The following is an 18,654-nucleotide window of genomic DNA, read 5'->3' as shown; positions in this document are numbered from 1 at the left end:
TAGGTAATAGGTAAAGTGGGAATTCACCCCATCAGCCCAGAACACTCAGGTGATCTTTCTTCCTCTCCCTCTTCTTTCATTTTTCCTTCCTACCTTCGTTCCATTTTTCCCTTCCTTCCTTCCTTCCTTCCTTCCTTCCTTCCTTCCTTCCTTCCTTCCTTCCTTCCTTCCTTCCTTCCTTCCTTCTTTCCTTCTTTTTCCCCTTTTGGGGAATAGCAAATGGCAAAGTTAAGGGAGGCAACATATGCAGAGTCCCTTAGCTTATTGCCTGAACCTGTGGCCTAAAGCAGTGGTTCTTAAACTTGGGTGCATGTTGAAATCTGCTGGGAAACTTGAAAAAATACTGATATCAAGGATTTTCATGTTATTAGTCTGTGGTGTGACCTGGACATCAGGATTTTTAAAAGCTCCCTGGGTGATTCCAATAGGCAGCCAGGTTGAAATACCACTGGCTAGATGTTAATAGTTGTACCATGTAATGGAAGGTATCCATCCCAGGTGTTGGCCATTTAGCATGCCAGCCAAAGATGGCACAAAGCCTCATCTTCTAACACTATTTCCAGGTGCCACTTCCCATGACTATCCACGTTCCATCCCCCAAGCCCAGTCACCACCTGCCACCATACACTTGACCTGGGACAGCAAGAGTGCTCTAAATGCCACCACAACCCGCTTTTACAAGTTTGTCAAACCATGACGTCTCCTCTTCTTTCACCAATTAATCATTTCCTTATAAATGCCCTCATCAGATCTCCCCCAACCAGCATCATGCCTACCAGTCCTGTAGATGAGCTATTTGCCTGCAATGGATGGAGTATGGGGAAGGCATCTTCCGGAAGTGGCAGCGAAAACACCCAAAAAAACAAAAAGCATTCTCTAAAGAAAGATTTGTAACGGATTTGGCAGAGTGCTAGAGTGGCTGATGTGCTTAGTAACATTCAAGCCAGATTCTTCATTTAAGTAGAGAAAGTGATTGAGTCCATCATGGATGTTTCTGGTGGGATTAGCTATGGACTAGAAGCCAGAGTCTGCACTATCACCGCCCAGCCCTGTCATTCTCTAGCTGCATAGGCTTGGGCAAGTAGTAATTTCCCTCTTGGGGTCTCCTCTTGTCCGTCTCTAAATGAGGTAGTGAACAGAATGAACTCTGGAGCTCCTTCCAGCTGTACACCATATGGAGAGAGACAGATTCGTATAGAAAAGCAGAAGGATGGAGGATCTGGATTTCCAGAGCAAGAGACCTTCCTCGTGCATCCTCATATTCTCCCCTTCCCCCTGGGGCCTCTCCCTCAATCCAGATGCCAGAAGAGAAACATCTGCAAAGAATACACATGACCTATTGACATTTGCCTTGTAGGTTCAAGTCAATCCCTTGAGCATAGGTTGAGTTAAGAATACTTCACCTCCACCACGCTCTCAGACAGCCTCATCCCTGCAACTTGGGCAGTAAGAAAAGGGACTGCAAGGACAAAGACAATGGGAGTGCATCAGAGCTGTGCACACACGCAGTCACCACCCAGACTCTCCTGGGCAGACAGCACTGCAGACATTTTTCCAGAGGCACTGCCCCACCCTTTGTAATTCTCTTTGGCATTTTTGTAGCCCCAGTTTTTGATGTTATTTTAAAAACAAGCAGCCTTCTAATGAATACAATGGATGTGCACATGGGGATGAGCTCCCTGTGTTCCTTATGACTCCAGGTCCCACCAGAGGCTGACCCTCTTTCCTTCCCCTTGGAGTGGCTACATTCCCAGGAATGGGTCTGTGAAGGCTTGAAGTAGCATTATCCTCCCTGAAGCATGAGGAACAAAAAAGTTCAGGTTCTGCTGGACAGGAACCCATATCACCATGCCCCCAGCCCTGCCTTCACTTCTCAGAGCCCATCCCAGAAGGTTACTCCAGAGATGCTCCAATGGGACTGGGTTAGAAAATGGAAGCCCTGACTCCCTCACCATGACAACAGGGGGCAGAGAAAACCACACTTTGACTTTGTGAACGAGAGGCATTCTTTTGTGCTCCTTCTTTTCCTTCTAAAATGTTACATAGGTGACCAAATTTACGTGCAGTGTGGCTTAGTGGTTAAAATCAGGGACTCTAGGGGCACCTGGCTGGCTCAGTTGGAGTAGGTGACTCTTGATCTTGGAGTTATAAGTTTGAGCCCCACATTGGGTGTAGAGATTACTTAAAACTAAAATCTTTTTTTTTTTTTTTTAAGCATGGACTCTGGAATAAGAACATGATGAGTTCCAATCTTAACTGTGCCACTTATTAGCTATGTGATCTTGTTGGGCAAGTTACCTAACCTCTCCGTGCCTCAGTTTCCCCATATACAAAATGGGGATTGGAACTATTTAACCACCTCTTTAGGCTGTTTTGAGGATCTAGATGAGTTAATGTATGTAAAGAACTTAAAACAGCACCTGGTGTATATCGAGTGCTCTTAAGCATTTGTTCTTATTATGTGTTGTTTGGGGCTAGAATCATTACAGCATTAGGAACTCAAGTAATGAGAGGCTTATGATAACTGTAAACAGGTGCATATCAAGTACTGTAATTATATGTTGTGGTCCAAAAAACTAACTCAATCTTGAGCTGTATTAACAAAAAGAACATCCAGAAAAACACTGATGAGATTGAGTCGTTCTCTGACCAGAGAGTGGGAACATGTCAACCTGGAGATCACAAAAAAAGAGGATAAGCAGGATGGTGACCATCAGAGGCAAGCGCTTGTTGGGCCAGGTGTGACATCATAAAGAATGTATCTGGCCTTTGTCCCCAGTTCCTGGCACAGAGCTTCAAAAAGCCTTGAGATTTCTAAATATCCAAAAAACATGAAGAGGGTCTTTTGTTATTCATAATGAGTCCATCTCATCAAACCTGAATTTATGCTAATGAGGTGACTTATGGCGGGCCCTTAGATGTTTCAAGGGAGGGACTGGCCAGCAAGAAAGACCAAGCACATGATTAGAGGGTTGGAACTTCAGCCCCATTCCCAACCATGGAGGACAGGAGGGGAAGGAGATGGAGTTCAATCAAGTGGCAGATGATTTAAACAACTATGCCTAGTATTAATAAAGCCCCCGTCCCCAGTGGTGCCCCCCATTAAAAATCTCTGGACAGCAAGGCTTAGAGGAGCTTCCTGATTGGTATGCTGGGATGGTGAGACACCCAGATTCTACAAGGAGGGGGCACGGATGCTCTGCACCAATCCCCCACCCTCCCCATGTTCTGCCTTATGTATCGCTTCTATTTCACTGTTCCTGAGTTGAATCCTTTATAGTAAAACTGTAATCACAATTATAGTGAGTTCTGTGAGTTGTTACAGTGAATTAGAGACTAAAGAGGGAGCATGGGAACCCTCAAATTTATACCCAAGTAAGTCAGAAGTACAGTGGCAGAGGAGGGGCAGAGAGAGAGGGAGACAGAGGATCTGAGGCAGGCTCTGTGCTGACAGCAGAGAGCCCGACGGCAGGGCTTGAACTCAAGAACCGTGAGACCATGACCTGAACCGAAGTCAAATGCTTAACTAACTGAGCCACCAAGGTGCCTCAAGTGTGGGCAATTTTATTGGTGACCTTGCCCTTTACTTGTGGTAGTTAACCTGTGTGCCCTTTAACTCAGTGTAGTGTCAGAATTGAGCTGAATTGTAGGACACCCCATTTGCATCAGAGAATTGGTGGCAGGACAGCACCAGGTAACTTCTATTTATGGTTCATTTTCATTCCCAGGACGCTTCCATAGGACAGATGTTATTGTCACAGTTTTACAGATAAAGTGAATTGCAGAGAGGTTAACTAACTTGCCTGAGATCACACAGATAACAGTGAGGTCAGGATTTCAACCAGGACTGTCTCTGGCTCCAGATCCTGCATTCCTCCACCCCAGTTGTCCCCAGATGTCTGTTAGGCTGCCATGTGGAAGAGGGAGGAAACTGATTCCTTAGAGACTCCAGGGCCAGAATTAGGTGGGCAGATTTTAGCTGAGGGTACAAGGGGAAACTTTGTACCAGCAGGAGCTCCTCAGGAACAGGAAGATGGGACACGCTGCTTTGTCAGGTGGTGTCTCTCTCCTTGGAGCTCCGTGACTACAGGATTCTGTAGAGGGGCTTCTGCCTCTTCCAAGGGGATTGCACTAATGACCACTAAAGTCCTTCAGAGTTCATGGGAGCTCTCGAGTCAGCAGGATTGGGGGAGTTCGTGGCAATGACTTGGGAAACTGGAAGCTCATCCTGGTGAGATGACCTCAACCAAAAAGCCTGCCTCACTCCCTGTCACCCCCAAAAACTGCTGACAAATTACCGGGAGGCTGGACCAGCCTTGTCCCAGGCTGCTGCTTCTCAGTGCTCGGCCCGTGTACCCTGCTTCGTTCTCAGGGACTCCAACCACATCTACAGGATTTCAGACATCTGGGTGGAAGCTGAAAAACACAAACAACAAATATCAGGGTCTTGTCTGCACCACCAGGACTCCTCATCCTGTTTTTGTAGCACCATTAGGTGCTGATTTATTTTAAGGACTGTTAAGAAATTCTTTAAAATGAAGTAGAAATGAAATTTTAGTTTAAAAGCAAATTATACCTATGAAAAGAAGTAAAGAAATCTTCATTATCTTGACAAATGGGATCAAAACTCCTTTCAAAGAGAGGAATTGGAAAATCTCTTTGCTGAGTGTTGGCTTCAAGGAACAGGGGAGAGAAATTGCTCTACACAGTGGAGGGACAATGTGGAACTCCCGAATGAGCCCAGAGGGGTCACGGGCTGCTGGGCTGGAAGGCATATGACCCCTTCCTCACACCCCCCAATACTTCACTAACAGCTATTCAACTCACAGACATGGGTATGAGAGAATTTTGGGCACAGCCAAAGAAGCAGGAGAAGCCTGAAGAATATCACACCCCAGGAAAGTGGAAGGGTTTTGGAGGTGCACAGGCTATGAATTGGTGGATTCAAGACAATTTCACTGAGAATTCAAGGGGAAGAGAGGCCCCCAGCTGATACCTGGGGAACTGGTCATGAAGTACCCCTGAAGGAGGAATGGAAAGTTTTGAAAGTCTTACAAACAAGGATGAGTTACTACTCCAAAAATCCTGGGGATCAAGGTCTTCAAAAAACACATAGTTTTCCATTTTCACTCGGGCAATGTTCACTTGTTCACTTGTTGCTCAGAGCAAGGATGCTTGTCTCCCCCAGAGATGGCAGCATCCCAGACACCAACTCCTATTCCCACCATGGCCCCAGGCCCAGTCCCTGACTGTCCTGCCTCACTGGCCAGCTCAGCTCCATCCCTGACCCAGTACTGCCCACAGCAGAGCATCTGGGAAGACTTGACTTACCACTGAGGGACAGGGAGATTGCATCTTGGTAGTTACTGTGTGCCTGAGGGAGTCTGGGACACTGCATGCCCGCTGAGGCACAGCTTCCTTCTCAGCCCGGCTGGGGTACCCTGGGCTCAGCAATTCAGTACTGTGATGGCCCCTGAGCCCAGTCTTGACGCTCACGGCTCTAGTTAGGGACCTGGCAGTTGCTTCCATAACCTATTCTCTATGCTCTGCACGTCCAACTGCCAGCTGGGGTCCTCTTCCCACTAGTTTTATTTTTAGGCAGAACAGGGCCATGGCCACCACCTGATGCTGCTTCTGTCCAACATCTACCAACATGGAAGGGACCCTCCTTTCCAGGGCTGTCTAGCTCTAGGGCAGGGCTTGCTGACAACTCTGGATGCTATTCTTTTTTTTTTTTTTTTTAATATTTTTTTTTTTTTTTGAGAGAGAGGGGGGGAGGGAGAGAGCGGGGGAGGGGCAGGGAGAAAGGGATACAGAGAATCCCAAGCAGGCTCCACACTGTCAGTACAGAGCCTGATGCGGGGCTTGAACCCACTAACCATGAAATCATGACCTGATCCAAAACCAAGAGTCAAATGCTTAATTGACTGAGCCACCCAGGTGCTCCTTTGCTATTCTTTTACAGGTGGCCATTGATGTCCCATAAGGACCAATCTTGCAGCCTCGTAAATTGTCTTATCCAAAGCACAAGCTTCTTCCCCATCCCCAGCAGCCCATGCCACAGGGTATGAGACATGAGGTATACTTTAGTGGCCATAACCTGCTAAGATTTGGATTTTCAGAGTCTGAGCTATTAATTGTATCCACTGAGAAAACTAATATTTTGCCCCCAGAGGTGACCTGTGTCATTCATGTAAGAAGACAGACATCTTTCCCCCAGATAAGTGGACCCTGAAAATAATAATTCCCATCCTAATCTCTGTTGGTGTTGAAATTCCACTATTAGAGTTTCATTCCACAGGTTGTAGTATTATCCCCTGATTAAAATGAAAATAGGCCTGAAAGATATCATAGGCAAATATTGCAAAATATTCCCCTGCGGTACCAAAACTATCAGATCTCTGACTGTACAGTCAGGCTGAGCAGGGCCAGGACAGGCACCATATCAACAAGTCTTAATGAGAAAAAGGTGTGATGCCAGGGCCACTCAGAAGGGTCTAGCAATTGGGGCAGGGCTGCCACCCTGAATGGACCTCAAGGGACCCCGGTCTGACAACTCTCTGAAGAGAGATGATAAGATCCAGGCTTTTAGCCAGCACACAAAGCCCCATGAATCTCTCAGTGCCTGCCCCCACCCTCCCTGCCTCTCATGGGTGCTCGGAGGCTGTGCCCAGGACCTAGAAGGCACCAGGCTGGTTCCCAATTCTATGCCTTTGTCCGTGCTGATCTCTCCCTGGAGAACTCTTTCCTCTTTGCCTTCTCCCTTCAGCTCTCCTCTTCAGCTCTTTGTCCTTTCCTCCTGGAAGCCTCCCTGCCACACCCCTGTCCCTTAGGCTCTCCCATCATCTTTCCTCACCTCTTTTGTTCCACTTACAATCTGACAGCAACAGACTATTACCATGAGCTCCTCAGCAGGCAGGGCCTGTGTCTTTGGCATTTCTCTGTTTCCCATGTTGCCACAAGCCGTGGTGCCAGTCAGATGCTGAATGAATGTTAGTTGAACCAAAACTCAATTAACAGTACTTTGGAAGTTCAGCCAGTTTGGCAAAGCAGCACTGTCCAGGTCCTGGGGTGCCAGAGGTGAGAGAGGCTCTAGGCCCTAGGGGAGCTCATGGACAGTATGGGGAAACAGAGCCCTAAGCAGCCTATTTCATGGTAAGGTGCTGAGTGTTAACGGAAGCACATATGGCAGGCTCCCTAGCGCCCAGATCAGCTCCTTTAAAACAAAATGTTCTTTTGTTGTACAACCCAAATGGCTGGGCCCCCTCTGGCAGCCAATCTTCCTACCTATTTTGAAGCAGAATTCTAGCAATTGACCACAACTCTTTAACAAATCCAATTCCACATTATAACACTGATTATGGGGAGACAGAGGAGAAAGCAATATGCACCACATACCGCCAGCCACAATCCCCTTGGCTCTCCACAATTCAGCCCTGCCCCCTTATCTGTCTCTCTCACCTCTGCCCTCTCGCAGCCCTTCTCCTGCCCCCATCCCAGGACCCTTGATTCTGTGCTCAGGGGAGCCCTGAGGCTCCCTCTCAGTATCCCCAGTTTGTATCCCCACACCCTTGACCCCTACTCGGCAAAGACTCTGCCTGGGGTTTCATCCTCCTAGCAGAGCAGCTGGGGACTGCAAATCATGAAAGATGCTCTCTGTCACAAGTCATTTTCCTCACTGTCCCACCGAACACCAGGTGTTTGTAATCACTTGAGTATAAAACCACATTTCTATGGGTCATTCTTAACTGCTCTAAAAGGAACAGAAGGTCTAGAAGGAAAGTAACAGATGCCCAAGTTGTCTGACCTTTTGTTAGAAGCTGTTTGAGCTCCATGTGCACCTAAGAGAGGTGGGTGCCTGTCTCCTGCCCCTTCAGCGGGAGGTATCAAACAGGAACAGACAGTCTGAGCACCCTGGGCCCAAAATGGAAAGATGCTGCAAGCGATCACTTCCAGCTACCCCCACCACCACCATGGGCATGGACTCCCCTGGGGTGGTCCCAGCCCTGGAAAGCCCTAGGCCCCCAGCCCCACAGCACACCATTTGTCCAAGCCTTAGACCAAGTCAGAACCCAAGCTCACCGATCCTTGAGACTTCCAGAAGGGAGGGAGGAGCCGGTCATGGCTTTGCTGCGGTTACTTTGCTAAGTAAATGGAGACTGCCGAACAAGGGGCTGGACCACACCCTGCCTGGTCTGTTCAGATAAAGAGAAAGCTCGCAGCTCTGCATGGTGGGATTATGGGTGAAGCTTATCATCAGCTTCTTCATACGGTTCTGAATTTCCCAAGTTTTACATTAGGTATCAACTGCTGTGACCATTTAGGACAAAAATAGTTTAAAAGAAGAAGAGGAGAAGGAGGAAGGAGAGAAATGGTAAAGTCTCTCTCTATCCATCTCTGGAAACCCCCTTGGCTGGAAGAACCCTTTAATCTCCTGACTGCTACAGGCCTAAGAAGTGCTCATTTCTGAGCATCCCTGATGCATCTTTTCCTAGCAAAGTCCAGTGAATTTTAAAAGCCTTTTAGTAAAGGGCCCCAGACCTAATGGTTGGTAGGCACTTTTTTCCATTCTTCTATCATCTAGAAATTGTGCTGCTGTGGAATGAATGGACCCAGTATTTTTACTCACCGCTTGAAATCAGTCCCATTGCCCCTCGCTAGACAAGCACAATTATTTGTTCAGTACCTATTGGTGCCCAAGAATGAGCATGAACTGAAATTGGGCATGAGAGGAAAGATTTCCAAAAGAAATGAGATTTGGCCCCTGCCTGCTAGAGGCCTACAGTCATAGTGAAAAATGTGAATACAAATGTAGATAGATAGATAGATAGATAGAATAACAAGCATTGAACACATACTTTCAGACCACCTCTGAAATGATGATCTCTCTCTCTCTCATATTATATATATGATATATATACATAATATGTACATATTTTATATATATATATATATATATATATATATATATATATATATAGACCGAAGTTCTGAGTTAGATATTGAAGGAAGACATTATTCAATCAACAGAATTCAGGCTATTAAAGCCAAATAGGCACAGTTGTGCTGGGCCCTTCTCATTGACACTTCAGTGAAGGGCTCATCTTCCTGGATTTCAGGTGAGGAAATTGAGGCTCCAGGAAATGGGGTGGCCTGATCAGGGCTACAGAGCTATTGAAGGGCAGAGGATAGTTTGAACCCATCTGGTTCCAGAGCCTGGTCTCTCTTTTCACTTCGCCATGATTCCCTCCCCTCCTCCAAATGAAGATGAACACATGCAAGGGGGCCTGGTAGGAAGGTGGGGAACGGAAAACAGCAAATAGCAAAAGCCCAAGGCCCAGGCTTCATATTCTTCGAAGAAGCCAGCCCCTTAAAGGATCATTTTGTTTCCTATTTCTGGCATGGTGACACCAAAGGATATGATTCCCAATCCCTGCTCTCAGCAGGCCCACAATGTAGTTGAGGCAGGGACAGTTCATAAAGCAATCATTGCAATACTAGGGGGCCAGTGCTCTAGTGGATCCTCATGAACCATGGAGTTCCAGGGAGGTCCCCACCTTGGGTCTCCAGCATTAAGCTTTAATCCACTTGTCAGATGTCTGCCACCAATCACAAAAACATGTGGACTTCATGCCTTCAATGAAGAGGAAAGAAAGGGGGATTCAGGAATTCCTGGTGATGCAGAGACAATGCTGAACTAGCAGGAAGGCTGGGTTCAGCCTTCAAATAGTCCCTTCAGTGAAAAGGTCAGCCAAACTTGCACACTCTGTGGATAAAAGCTCATCAAAAAGACTGTCTAATTGAACTGACATGTCCTCTGATTCACTGTTCCACACCTCAGGCTGTCCTAGAATCCAGTCACAGATACTTTTAAGCAGTCATCTTGTCTACCTTTGGCTTCTGGCAAGACTATACCTAAGACCAATGGGGCTATATTTTGAAAAGCTTCACCTCTGTCAAGTTCAAACATAAAACATTTGGTTCTGCTTTTTTTGACCTAATCTGAGAGCGTGTGTTCTTCAATAGGAAAGTAAAATGTAACTCATTGAATCATGTGGCAGGACTATCCTTGCCCCCATCCCCACCTCCAGCCAGGAAATCCAGAAAACAGCTATGGGGTGATGTGCCCTTCTATGTCTAATAAAGTTCTACAGCCACAGAGATGAAAATAAATGCTCTTTTAGCACATTAAAGCCAGAATTGTCTTGTTGTTTTTTCCATTGGTGGTGTTGGGAGGGTTTTCCTCACTAACTGGGCATAAGAGAAAATTATAAGAACACCTTGCACCTAGGACTAGAAGGGGATCTGACACCATCTCTCCTCTCTCCAGACTAAAGAAACTAAAACTTCACAACCCCGGTGAGAAGACTTTGTAGCCCCAGGAAGAAGGGATGGTGAAGAAGTGTTAAAGGGCAGAGGGTCTAAAGGCTCACATGGAGAACTCTACTGGCCTCTAGAATATCCATATGGAGACATCCCAAAAGCCTGAGAGGTGAGGTTCAGGCTGTCACAAAGTGTCAGGACAAAGATGGAAAAATTAGGAGGCATGCTGTTTGGCTTTGCTGTCCTCTCTGTGATCCTCGCTATTATTCTGTATGGTTTAGATTTTATTGTGAAGGTATTAAGGGAGGAACTATTTCAACTTCTCTGTATATCTGTGTGTGTACTTGCATCAGAGACAATGCCATGTGCTCACCAAACCTACTTCCTCTTCTTCCTGGGCACCCAAGTTCCCAGCCCCCCTTCCATCTATCTGGCAAGGGCCATATGGGATGTAAGTCAATGGGATATAAGCAGAAGTGATGTGCCTCACCTATAGCCCAGGCAATTAAGAGCAGAAATGGGTTCTTGTTGGGATGAGCACTGGGTGTTATATGTAAGTGATGAATCACTAGATTCTACTCCTGAAATCATTATTGCACTGTATATTAACTGACTTGGATTTACAATTTTTTAAGTTAAAAAAAAAAAGCAGGGGCACTTGGGTGGCTCAGTTGGTTAAGTGTCTGACTTTGGCTCAGATAAGGATCTCACGGTCTATGAGTTCGAGCCCTGCATCAGGCTCTGTGTTGTCAGCTCAGAGCCTGGAGCCTGCTTCAGATTATGTGTCTCCGTCTCTCTCTCTGCCCCTCCCCTGTGGTCTCTCCCTCTCAAAAATAAATAAATGTTAAAAAAGAGAGAGAGAAGTGTCTTGTCTACACTTTCTCCTTTCTTGCCTCCCTGCTGGATGCAGAGGATCCAGTAGACATTCTGCTACCCTTGGGGGATAATGCAGCTGCCAAAGGAACCACAGTGTCGCTAAAAGCAGTCCATTGAGCATCTGATTGGAGATTCTGAGGTTGCTGTTACAGCAGACAGCCTACCCTGAACAACATCTTCACCCCCCCTTTTTTTTTTTTTTTTTTTTTTTAGCTCAAGATAGTCTTCTATTAACTGAATCCTAATGTCTCTTTCAGGGTCACCAATTATCCATATACTGAATCTCTGTTCTCTACATTTTTTCATTTTTCCCCTCATTAGTTTTATTATTGACACTTTCCTTGTATTCTGACAGTTTGTCAGGATTTCCAACTTCACTGGTGTTAATTCAGCAGAACTAGTATGGTTTTAATTAGAATATGGGGCATTTTGTCTGTTGCATACTTTCCTTCATCTCCATTTTCACCTCCGCCCCTTTCCTCCTAAGCTGTTCGTTCCTGTGCCTATCCTCTCCTATTTCTTAGAAGCCATGTCTTTTTGAACTACATTAAGAAAACCAAATCATTTTCTGACATTTTTCTTGTGATTCCTATAGCAGATTATTACAAGAAGCAAGCACTTTTGAGTCTCCCAGATCACTTATGTTACCCTGAATGTCTTTTCTCAAGACACTTCTAATTGTTTTTTTGTTCACTTTTTTCTCAAATAAGATGAACTCAAGTCCTCTAATGTACAGGAAAAATAGCTTCTAGCAAAAAATGATCAGGAAACCACATGTTTTCTGGAAATCAATCACATAGGCCAGCATAAGGAAGACTTTTGATTTAGGCCTCAGAAGTGAAGGCAGAAAGATACAAGCCCAGATATTGATTTGATGGTGAGGGGTAAAAATAAACATTGGCATGATTTTATTTCTTCAAATCTAAGACATCATTGACTGACACGCTATTATTTCAAGTATTACTAGGAAAGGAAAACCATTATCAGTTATAATTATAAGTCATCATTAACTGGAGGACACATCCCAATTTCAAAATGCTGACATGTGGGGAAAATGTGTGCTTTAGAACTGACGAAGTATGGAAACACAACTTAGAAGTTAGGTCACCAACTTTGGAACCGCTTTTCACATGTGGATGGCAGGTCACCCACTGGGTCAGGAAGCCAAGGGATGGAGACAAGAGAAAGAGGCCATGAGGCTTCAGGAGAGGCCCATGAACCTGGATTTGGGGATTTACCAGCAACTAAGTTTGTTGGCTGTCAGTCCTACTTCCACCAGGCAGTGCCCCAATATCCACAATTGCAAGGCAGGCTGATGTGCCTGGCTGCCGAACATGTTTTGCTCCATGCACATCCACGTTCTCCCAAGGAGGCATCTTCCCCCTCTGTGAGACAGGAGCATAATGTCATAACGTATTATGACATTATGACATTTGTCGTCCTATGGTGAGAAAGCCAAAGCAAAGCTTAAAATGTGAGACAAAAATGGAGATGGATCCACTACCTGGATTTCTGATTTGCTAAGTGGATGAAAACCACCCTGGCTGGAAGTATTCTCCAGAGGGACTAGCACATAGTAGGTGCTCAATAAATTCTAGTTCCCATCTCCTATATCCTCTCTCAGAACCCTCCCTGATCCACCATTGAGATCTGCCCTTCATTTTCTCAATACTGGGAATAGACAGATTTGAAGCAAATGGAAGGGAAATTAAGAACTCCTGAGAGGGTTAGGGGAGTAGAAGTCCAAAGCTATCTCACATTACTTACATTAGGGAGTTGGCTCCACACTACAGCCTTGTGGGTAAGAATCCAGGCTCTGAAAAGCACTGAGGCCTCAGATCAAATCCTGCCTCTGCATCTTTCTAGCTGCGTGTACTTGGACAAATTAATTAATTTCTCTAGACCTCAGTTTCTTGATCTCTACAATGGAGAGAGGAACAGCACCTCCTCAGAGGATTATTTGAGATAATATATGAAAGCACAGGGCCTGGTAAATAATATGGGCTCAATAAATGTTAGATGCTACTATTAAATCATTTTTCCTGTGGTCTATCGACACTGTAACAATTGAATTTTTAAAATTGCAGTCAGTCTGGATTCCATCTTGCCAGCAAGCATACATCTGGGCTCACTGCCCTATCAAATGTTCTCAAGGGAATGTCAATGCATTTGTGAAACTGAGCTTAATAAAATTAGGCAGATTATGTTTGCTGCCGAATTTCTGTACTAAAGACATAGGTAGATTTTTGGCTGATAGGCAGCTTTAAATGGTGGGTTCCACTCTTCCATCTGAGCAGGTGATCTAGGGATTCCAGTGCTGTTACAATGCTCCTTGCATCAGTGATGAGAATGCCTGGACTGGTAACAGATTTCTCCAGCTAATTCCCTGACCCCCTTGACCTGGCTATTTATTATGGGTACTAAAAGCTGTGCCCAGCCATCTGACATGCTTGTGTCTTGGGAATAAAGGACTTCTGGCCCTTCCTGGCAGGTAAGCCTAGAATTCAAAAGAAAGGGGTGAGATTTTCAGTCTGGGAAAAATAAAAGTGGCAAAGGACTGCAAACCAAGGCAGAAAATCACAAAAGGTATAAAGAGAGCTAACATATGGGAGAGCCTACTTCTCACCACTCAAAACAAGGGCATTTAAAGCAAATTAAATAAGGTTTTACATGTGGTTAGTAAACAAATGGAATGTGCTAGCCCAAGGAAGGATATACACTAAAATGTATGAAGCCTACTAAACATCCACCTAAAGACCTTTTTGATAATAAACTCCCATAAGGCATTTAGCCTGGACAGGCTGTGTGCATCAATACAGTGTTAAATGAAAAAGGCTTTGGGTTGTAATAAATAACAGCTGGGGGGTCCCCCAACTCCATACATTATAGGGTAGGGGTAGGACAGCTGCCCACACTCCATCTTTGCCTTCTTTGTGCCCAGCGTTTCTGGGAAGTGGGACAAAGGGCACTCATGGCACCTCTCTCCTACACCTTTTAGAACCCTCTATAATTTCAGAAACACATTACATAACTTCAGGAGCATTACTATATGCCAAAGCATACAGATTCTGGGGCAGACTGCCTGATTTGTATCCTAGGTTCACCTCCACCAGCTGTGAGATTTTAATGTTTATTTATTTTTGAGACAATGTGAGAGACAGAGTGCAAGCAGAAGAGGGGCAAAGGGAGACACAGAATCCTAAGCAGGCTCCCGGCTCTGAGCTGTCAACACAGAGCCTAACGTGGGTCTCGAACTCACGAACCGTGAGATAATGACCTGAGCCGAAGTCGGATGCTTAACTCACTGAGCCACTCAGGTGCCCCAACAGCTGTGAGATTTTAGGAGAATTACTGAACCCTCCGGGCCTCAGTTTCCTTATCTATAAAGTGGGGGTAGTACTTATGATAGCAACCCCAAAGAACTGCTGCAATCAAATGGATTCATTCATGAAAAGCACATAGGACAATGTCTGTCACAGAAGATGTATTCAATAATGATGCTATTATGTGGCAGTTGTCCGCTGCATGGGTGAATCCAAACACCACTCTGGACCAGCTGAGGAGGGTGAGCAATGGCAAGTAGCTCGGAAGCACGCTGCCTGGGAATGTTCTGAGGGGTCTGTAAATGGGTTGGATAGTAGCCTCTCAAAAAATATGTCCGTGTCCTAACTCCCAGAACATGAGAATGTGACCTTATTTGGAAAATGGATCTTGAACAATGAAATTAATTTAAGAATCTCAAGATGAAATCATCCAAGATTATCCAGGTGGACCCCAAATCCCATTACAAGTGTCCTTATAAGACACACAGATGAGATGGCCATGTGAAGACAGGCAGATATAGGAGTGGTGCAGCCACAAGTCAAGGGACACCAGCAGCCAGCAGAAGCTGAAAGAAGGAAGGATTGATTCTCCCTTAGAACCTTTGGAGGGAGCACAGCCCTACTGATGCCTCGTGATTTTGCACTTCTGGTCTCTAGAATGGTCTTAGGGTTACTCCAACCTTAATATGTATACAAATTGCTTGATGATCTTGCTAACCTACAGGTTCTGATTCAGCAGGTATGGGGTGAGGCCTGAGATTATGCATTTCCCAAAAGGCCTTAAGTGATGCCAGTGCTGATGGTCCACAGACCATGCTTTGAGTCACAGGGGTTTAAGAGCATATTGTCACCAGCAGTGCCATGATGACAAAAGGGATGCCTGGAACAAAGGGTCAGAAGTTGTAGATCCAATCAGCCACCACACTTGGCCACTGTGACAGTGGAGGAGCCCCCCTTGCAGCTAGAGGATAAAGAGCAGAAGCAAGTCACTGAGCTCTGGCGGCACGTCTCCCTAGGCTCGGTCGATGCTTCTGAATTGAACAGCAGCTCACTGGGGCAGTGCTAATGGGTTCTGACTGCTCCTGTTCATCACTCTCTAACAGGGTCAACCAAGAAGTGGTCTCATCCTTTTGGATAAAAACAAAACAAAACAAAGACAGAATAAGATTTCCTTATCCCTGGCTTATGGAGGACCCAGAATAACTCGTGGGAGAATGGAAACTTTGGTTACAGAATCCCAGTTTCCAAATTTCAGTGAACTTGATGGAGACTTATACATCAGTACTTTTGCCCTATTGTTTTTATGGAGTGAAAAATGCTTGGTCCAAAAAGAGGACAAGAACTTGCCTCTAATGTAGCCTGGGCTCTTACACCTGTGAATACATCTTGAGAAGCTCAGGTTGGTCACCAAGAGAGGAGGGGATACTGGTATGCCACAGGATGAGGGTGGGAATAAATAAAGTAGCTTATCCACTAAAACAACCTCAGTTGAATGAAAGAAAGAAAAAGAAAGAAAGAAAGAAAGAAAGAAAGAAAGAAAGAAAGAAAGAAAGAAAGAAAGAAAAAGAAAAAGAAAGAAAAGAACAGAAAAAGAAAAAGCCAGTCCACCAAGTCTAATGTAGGAATGGGAAGAAGACACAGAAGTTTCTTGGCCTTATTAAAAAGAAAACCACAAGCCCAAAATGGAATCACTTATGCTAGGCCAAGTCACCAAACCAGGGCTTACTACCTAACCTAATTGCAGTTTCAACCTCCCCCCAGAAATGTTGTCTTCACTGCTCAGTCAGGAATTTTCTAGTCCATACCAGTGAGGTCATCTGTCACATGGGCCCTCTCCTTGTCCCAAAGGAAGATGAGGTCATCCACCTAATAAGACCCCTTGATCCGTCCCCTAAGGGAAAGTGACCTTGCCTGAAACAATCCTTTCTATTCTTTTGCCAGTTGTCCCTCTCTGTTTCTGCCTCTAAAACCCTTCCATTTTGTACAGCTCCTCTGAGCTCCTCTGAGCTCCTTTCTATTTGCTAAATGGGATGCTGCCTGATTCATGAATCACTGAATAAAGCCAACTTGGTCTTTAAATTTACTTAGATGAATTTTGTTTTTAACAGCCTGAATTCTATTTTAATTTCCCACTGATCTCCTTCTCCAGTGCCCCTCCTGCAAACCAATCCACACACACAGTTTTGTCTCTAAAATGCTTCACAAAAGCCACCCAAGACTTCCCATTGTCCGTAGCCAAGCCAGCCATGAGGCTTTCCATCATGTACCAAGTCCAGTGGATTGGTGGCACTGACTTAAGAGAGCTTGAGTCCTCCTCTGAGTTCAGTCGGAGAGGAGGAGGGGATTGGTTTCCAGAGTCAGCCATGAGCTCAGGGCAGAGGGAGTGGCATAGTGCCATTTTTTTTCTAAACAACAGGATAAAGCTCCTATTGGCTCTCAAGGTCGTCAAGCTAGCACTTCTCCCAGTCTTCCTCCGAAGGAAAGCCCCCAGCTCTACACATGTCTCTCCCTCCTCTTCCCCTGGTCAAGGTCTTTCCATTCTCCAGCACTTAACTCTCTCCCTCTTCTTGGTTCTGGCACCTCTCATTTGCCACCAAACTGGCATCTTTTCCTGCTATTACTCATCTCTGTATATGAGTCAGGACAAAAATGATTAATGCATGAGTGTTCCCAGCTTTTCCCCTTCCCGCAGCCTCTCTCCTCCATGAACTCCAAGAAAAGCCCACCTTGCCTTATTGGCTCCTTTGGGCTTTGTGAGGTAGAATCAACAGGGAAGGGAGCTGGGAGAGAACAAGAGGAGGGACCTTCAAGGAAGCTGGTGGCTTTTAAGGCCTTGTGTTGAGACAGGAGCAGCAATATGAGGTAAGACGGCAGCAGGCCGCAGAAAAAAGTGGATTTATAGGAGTTGTGTAGCTTGCACCCTCCCTGTTTCAAAGTCAAGAAATGTGAGACCTTAAGTTATCACAAAGGGCTTCTGTTTATTTAAGTTTGTGCTGAGGCCACAACGATACACTCAGTCTGGACCTCATGGGACATGGCCATGCAAGTGTCCCATTTATGCCTCCCATGTTCTCTTCCTGCATGACTTGAGGGGCCATTCCTGCACCTGTCTTCCAGGGTCTGGGGCAGATCCCAGAGTGGCAGAGTCAGGCAGGCCTGAAAGCTCACTCAACGTCCTTACTTTACAAAGAGCCCGAAGCCCAGAGAAAGGGTCTATAGGCCCTCAACTTCCACGGCAGCTAAAATGCCTGTGTGAGCAGTTTGCCCAGAGCTGATGGCAGTGTGTCTGCTAATGCCACTTCCCTTCCTTCCTCCTTCAGGATGAGGTACCTTAGGTGAGGGGATATCAAACCAGTCCAGTTTGACAGGTATTGATTGAAGACACTCAATGAAAAAGTACTCTGTATGAAAATATGTTAAACATTCTAGAAAAGCCTACTATGGACACTAACCTATTGTGAATTATTTTATGATGGTAAGTATCATTTTACATAGGCAGTAATCATCCCTGGTCATGGATAAGACCTCTGACCTCTTTGCCTTTGGGTTCAGCCCTGCACTTACAGGTATGACCCCTTCCCTATCTTCTCTTTCTCATCCTCTCCTACTCTCATACCTTCCTCATTCTCCTCATCCACAAACACCACCCCTGAAAGCTCATCTCATCTTCCCTGCATAGAGGCAAGTCCATTGCATAAAAAGCTAGGTGCACCTTGGGAATGTTTGTTTCTGATGGTGGGAGTGGGGGAGTCTCATTAAAGATCACTCTGGTGTTATTGGCCTGACATACCCATTGGCAAACTCTCAAGGACACATTTAATGTCTGGTTCTTACTGAATGAAGCAACCTGGCCTGGGCTGTTCACAGCTAATCATTCCTCAGCCTTCCCAGCTGACGATGGCAGACTCCATGTCAGCTGGCTTCCTGCTGGGCTGGGGGCAATAGGAGGCATTGACCCAAGACAGAGGGAAGACGCCAGGACATTTCCTCCCTCTCTCTGCCTCATGTGGCACCTCGTCCATGGCCCCAGCTCCCACCTGAGAGGCCTACCATGTTCCAGCTTCCAAAGAGTGAGTGACCCTGGCCCCATGGCTGGGATGACACCACTTTCCCCAGCTTCACCCTCCAGCCT

The 18,654-nt window shown here is 45.7% G+C and overlaps 1 protein-coding gene across 5 annotated transcripts in view; it reads right to left on the bottom strand.

Annotated features, from left to right (window-relative positions):
• Positions 1-18,654, bottom strand: part of ADD2 (adducin 2) — a 123,968-nt gene that overhangs the window by 43,586 nt on the left and 61,728 nt on the right. For all 5 annotated transcript variants that reach the window (XM_040458598.1, XM_040458599.1, XM_040458596.1 and 2 more), the window contains exon 2: positions 4,299-4,416. The gene's annotated coding sequence lies outside the window, so the exon portion shown is untranslated. The remainder of the gene's footprint in view (positions 1-4,298; positions 4,417-18,654) is intronic.

Source organism: Herpailurus yagouaroundi, unplaced genomic scaffold (genome assembly GCF_014898765.1).
Source record: "Herpailurus yagouaroundi ecotype Mexico unplaced genomic scaffold, PumYag 221, whole genome shotgun sequence".
Lineage (NCBI taxonomy): Eukaryota > Metazoa > Chordata > Mammalia > Carnivora > Felidae > Herpailurus > Herpailurus yagouaroundi.
This window is presented reverse-complemented; position numbering and strand designations above follow the sequence as displayed.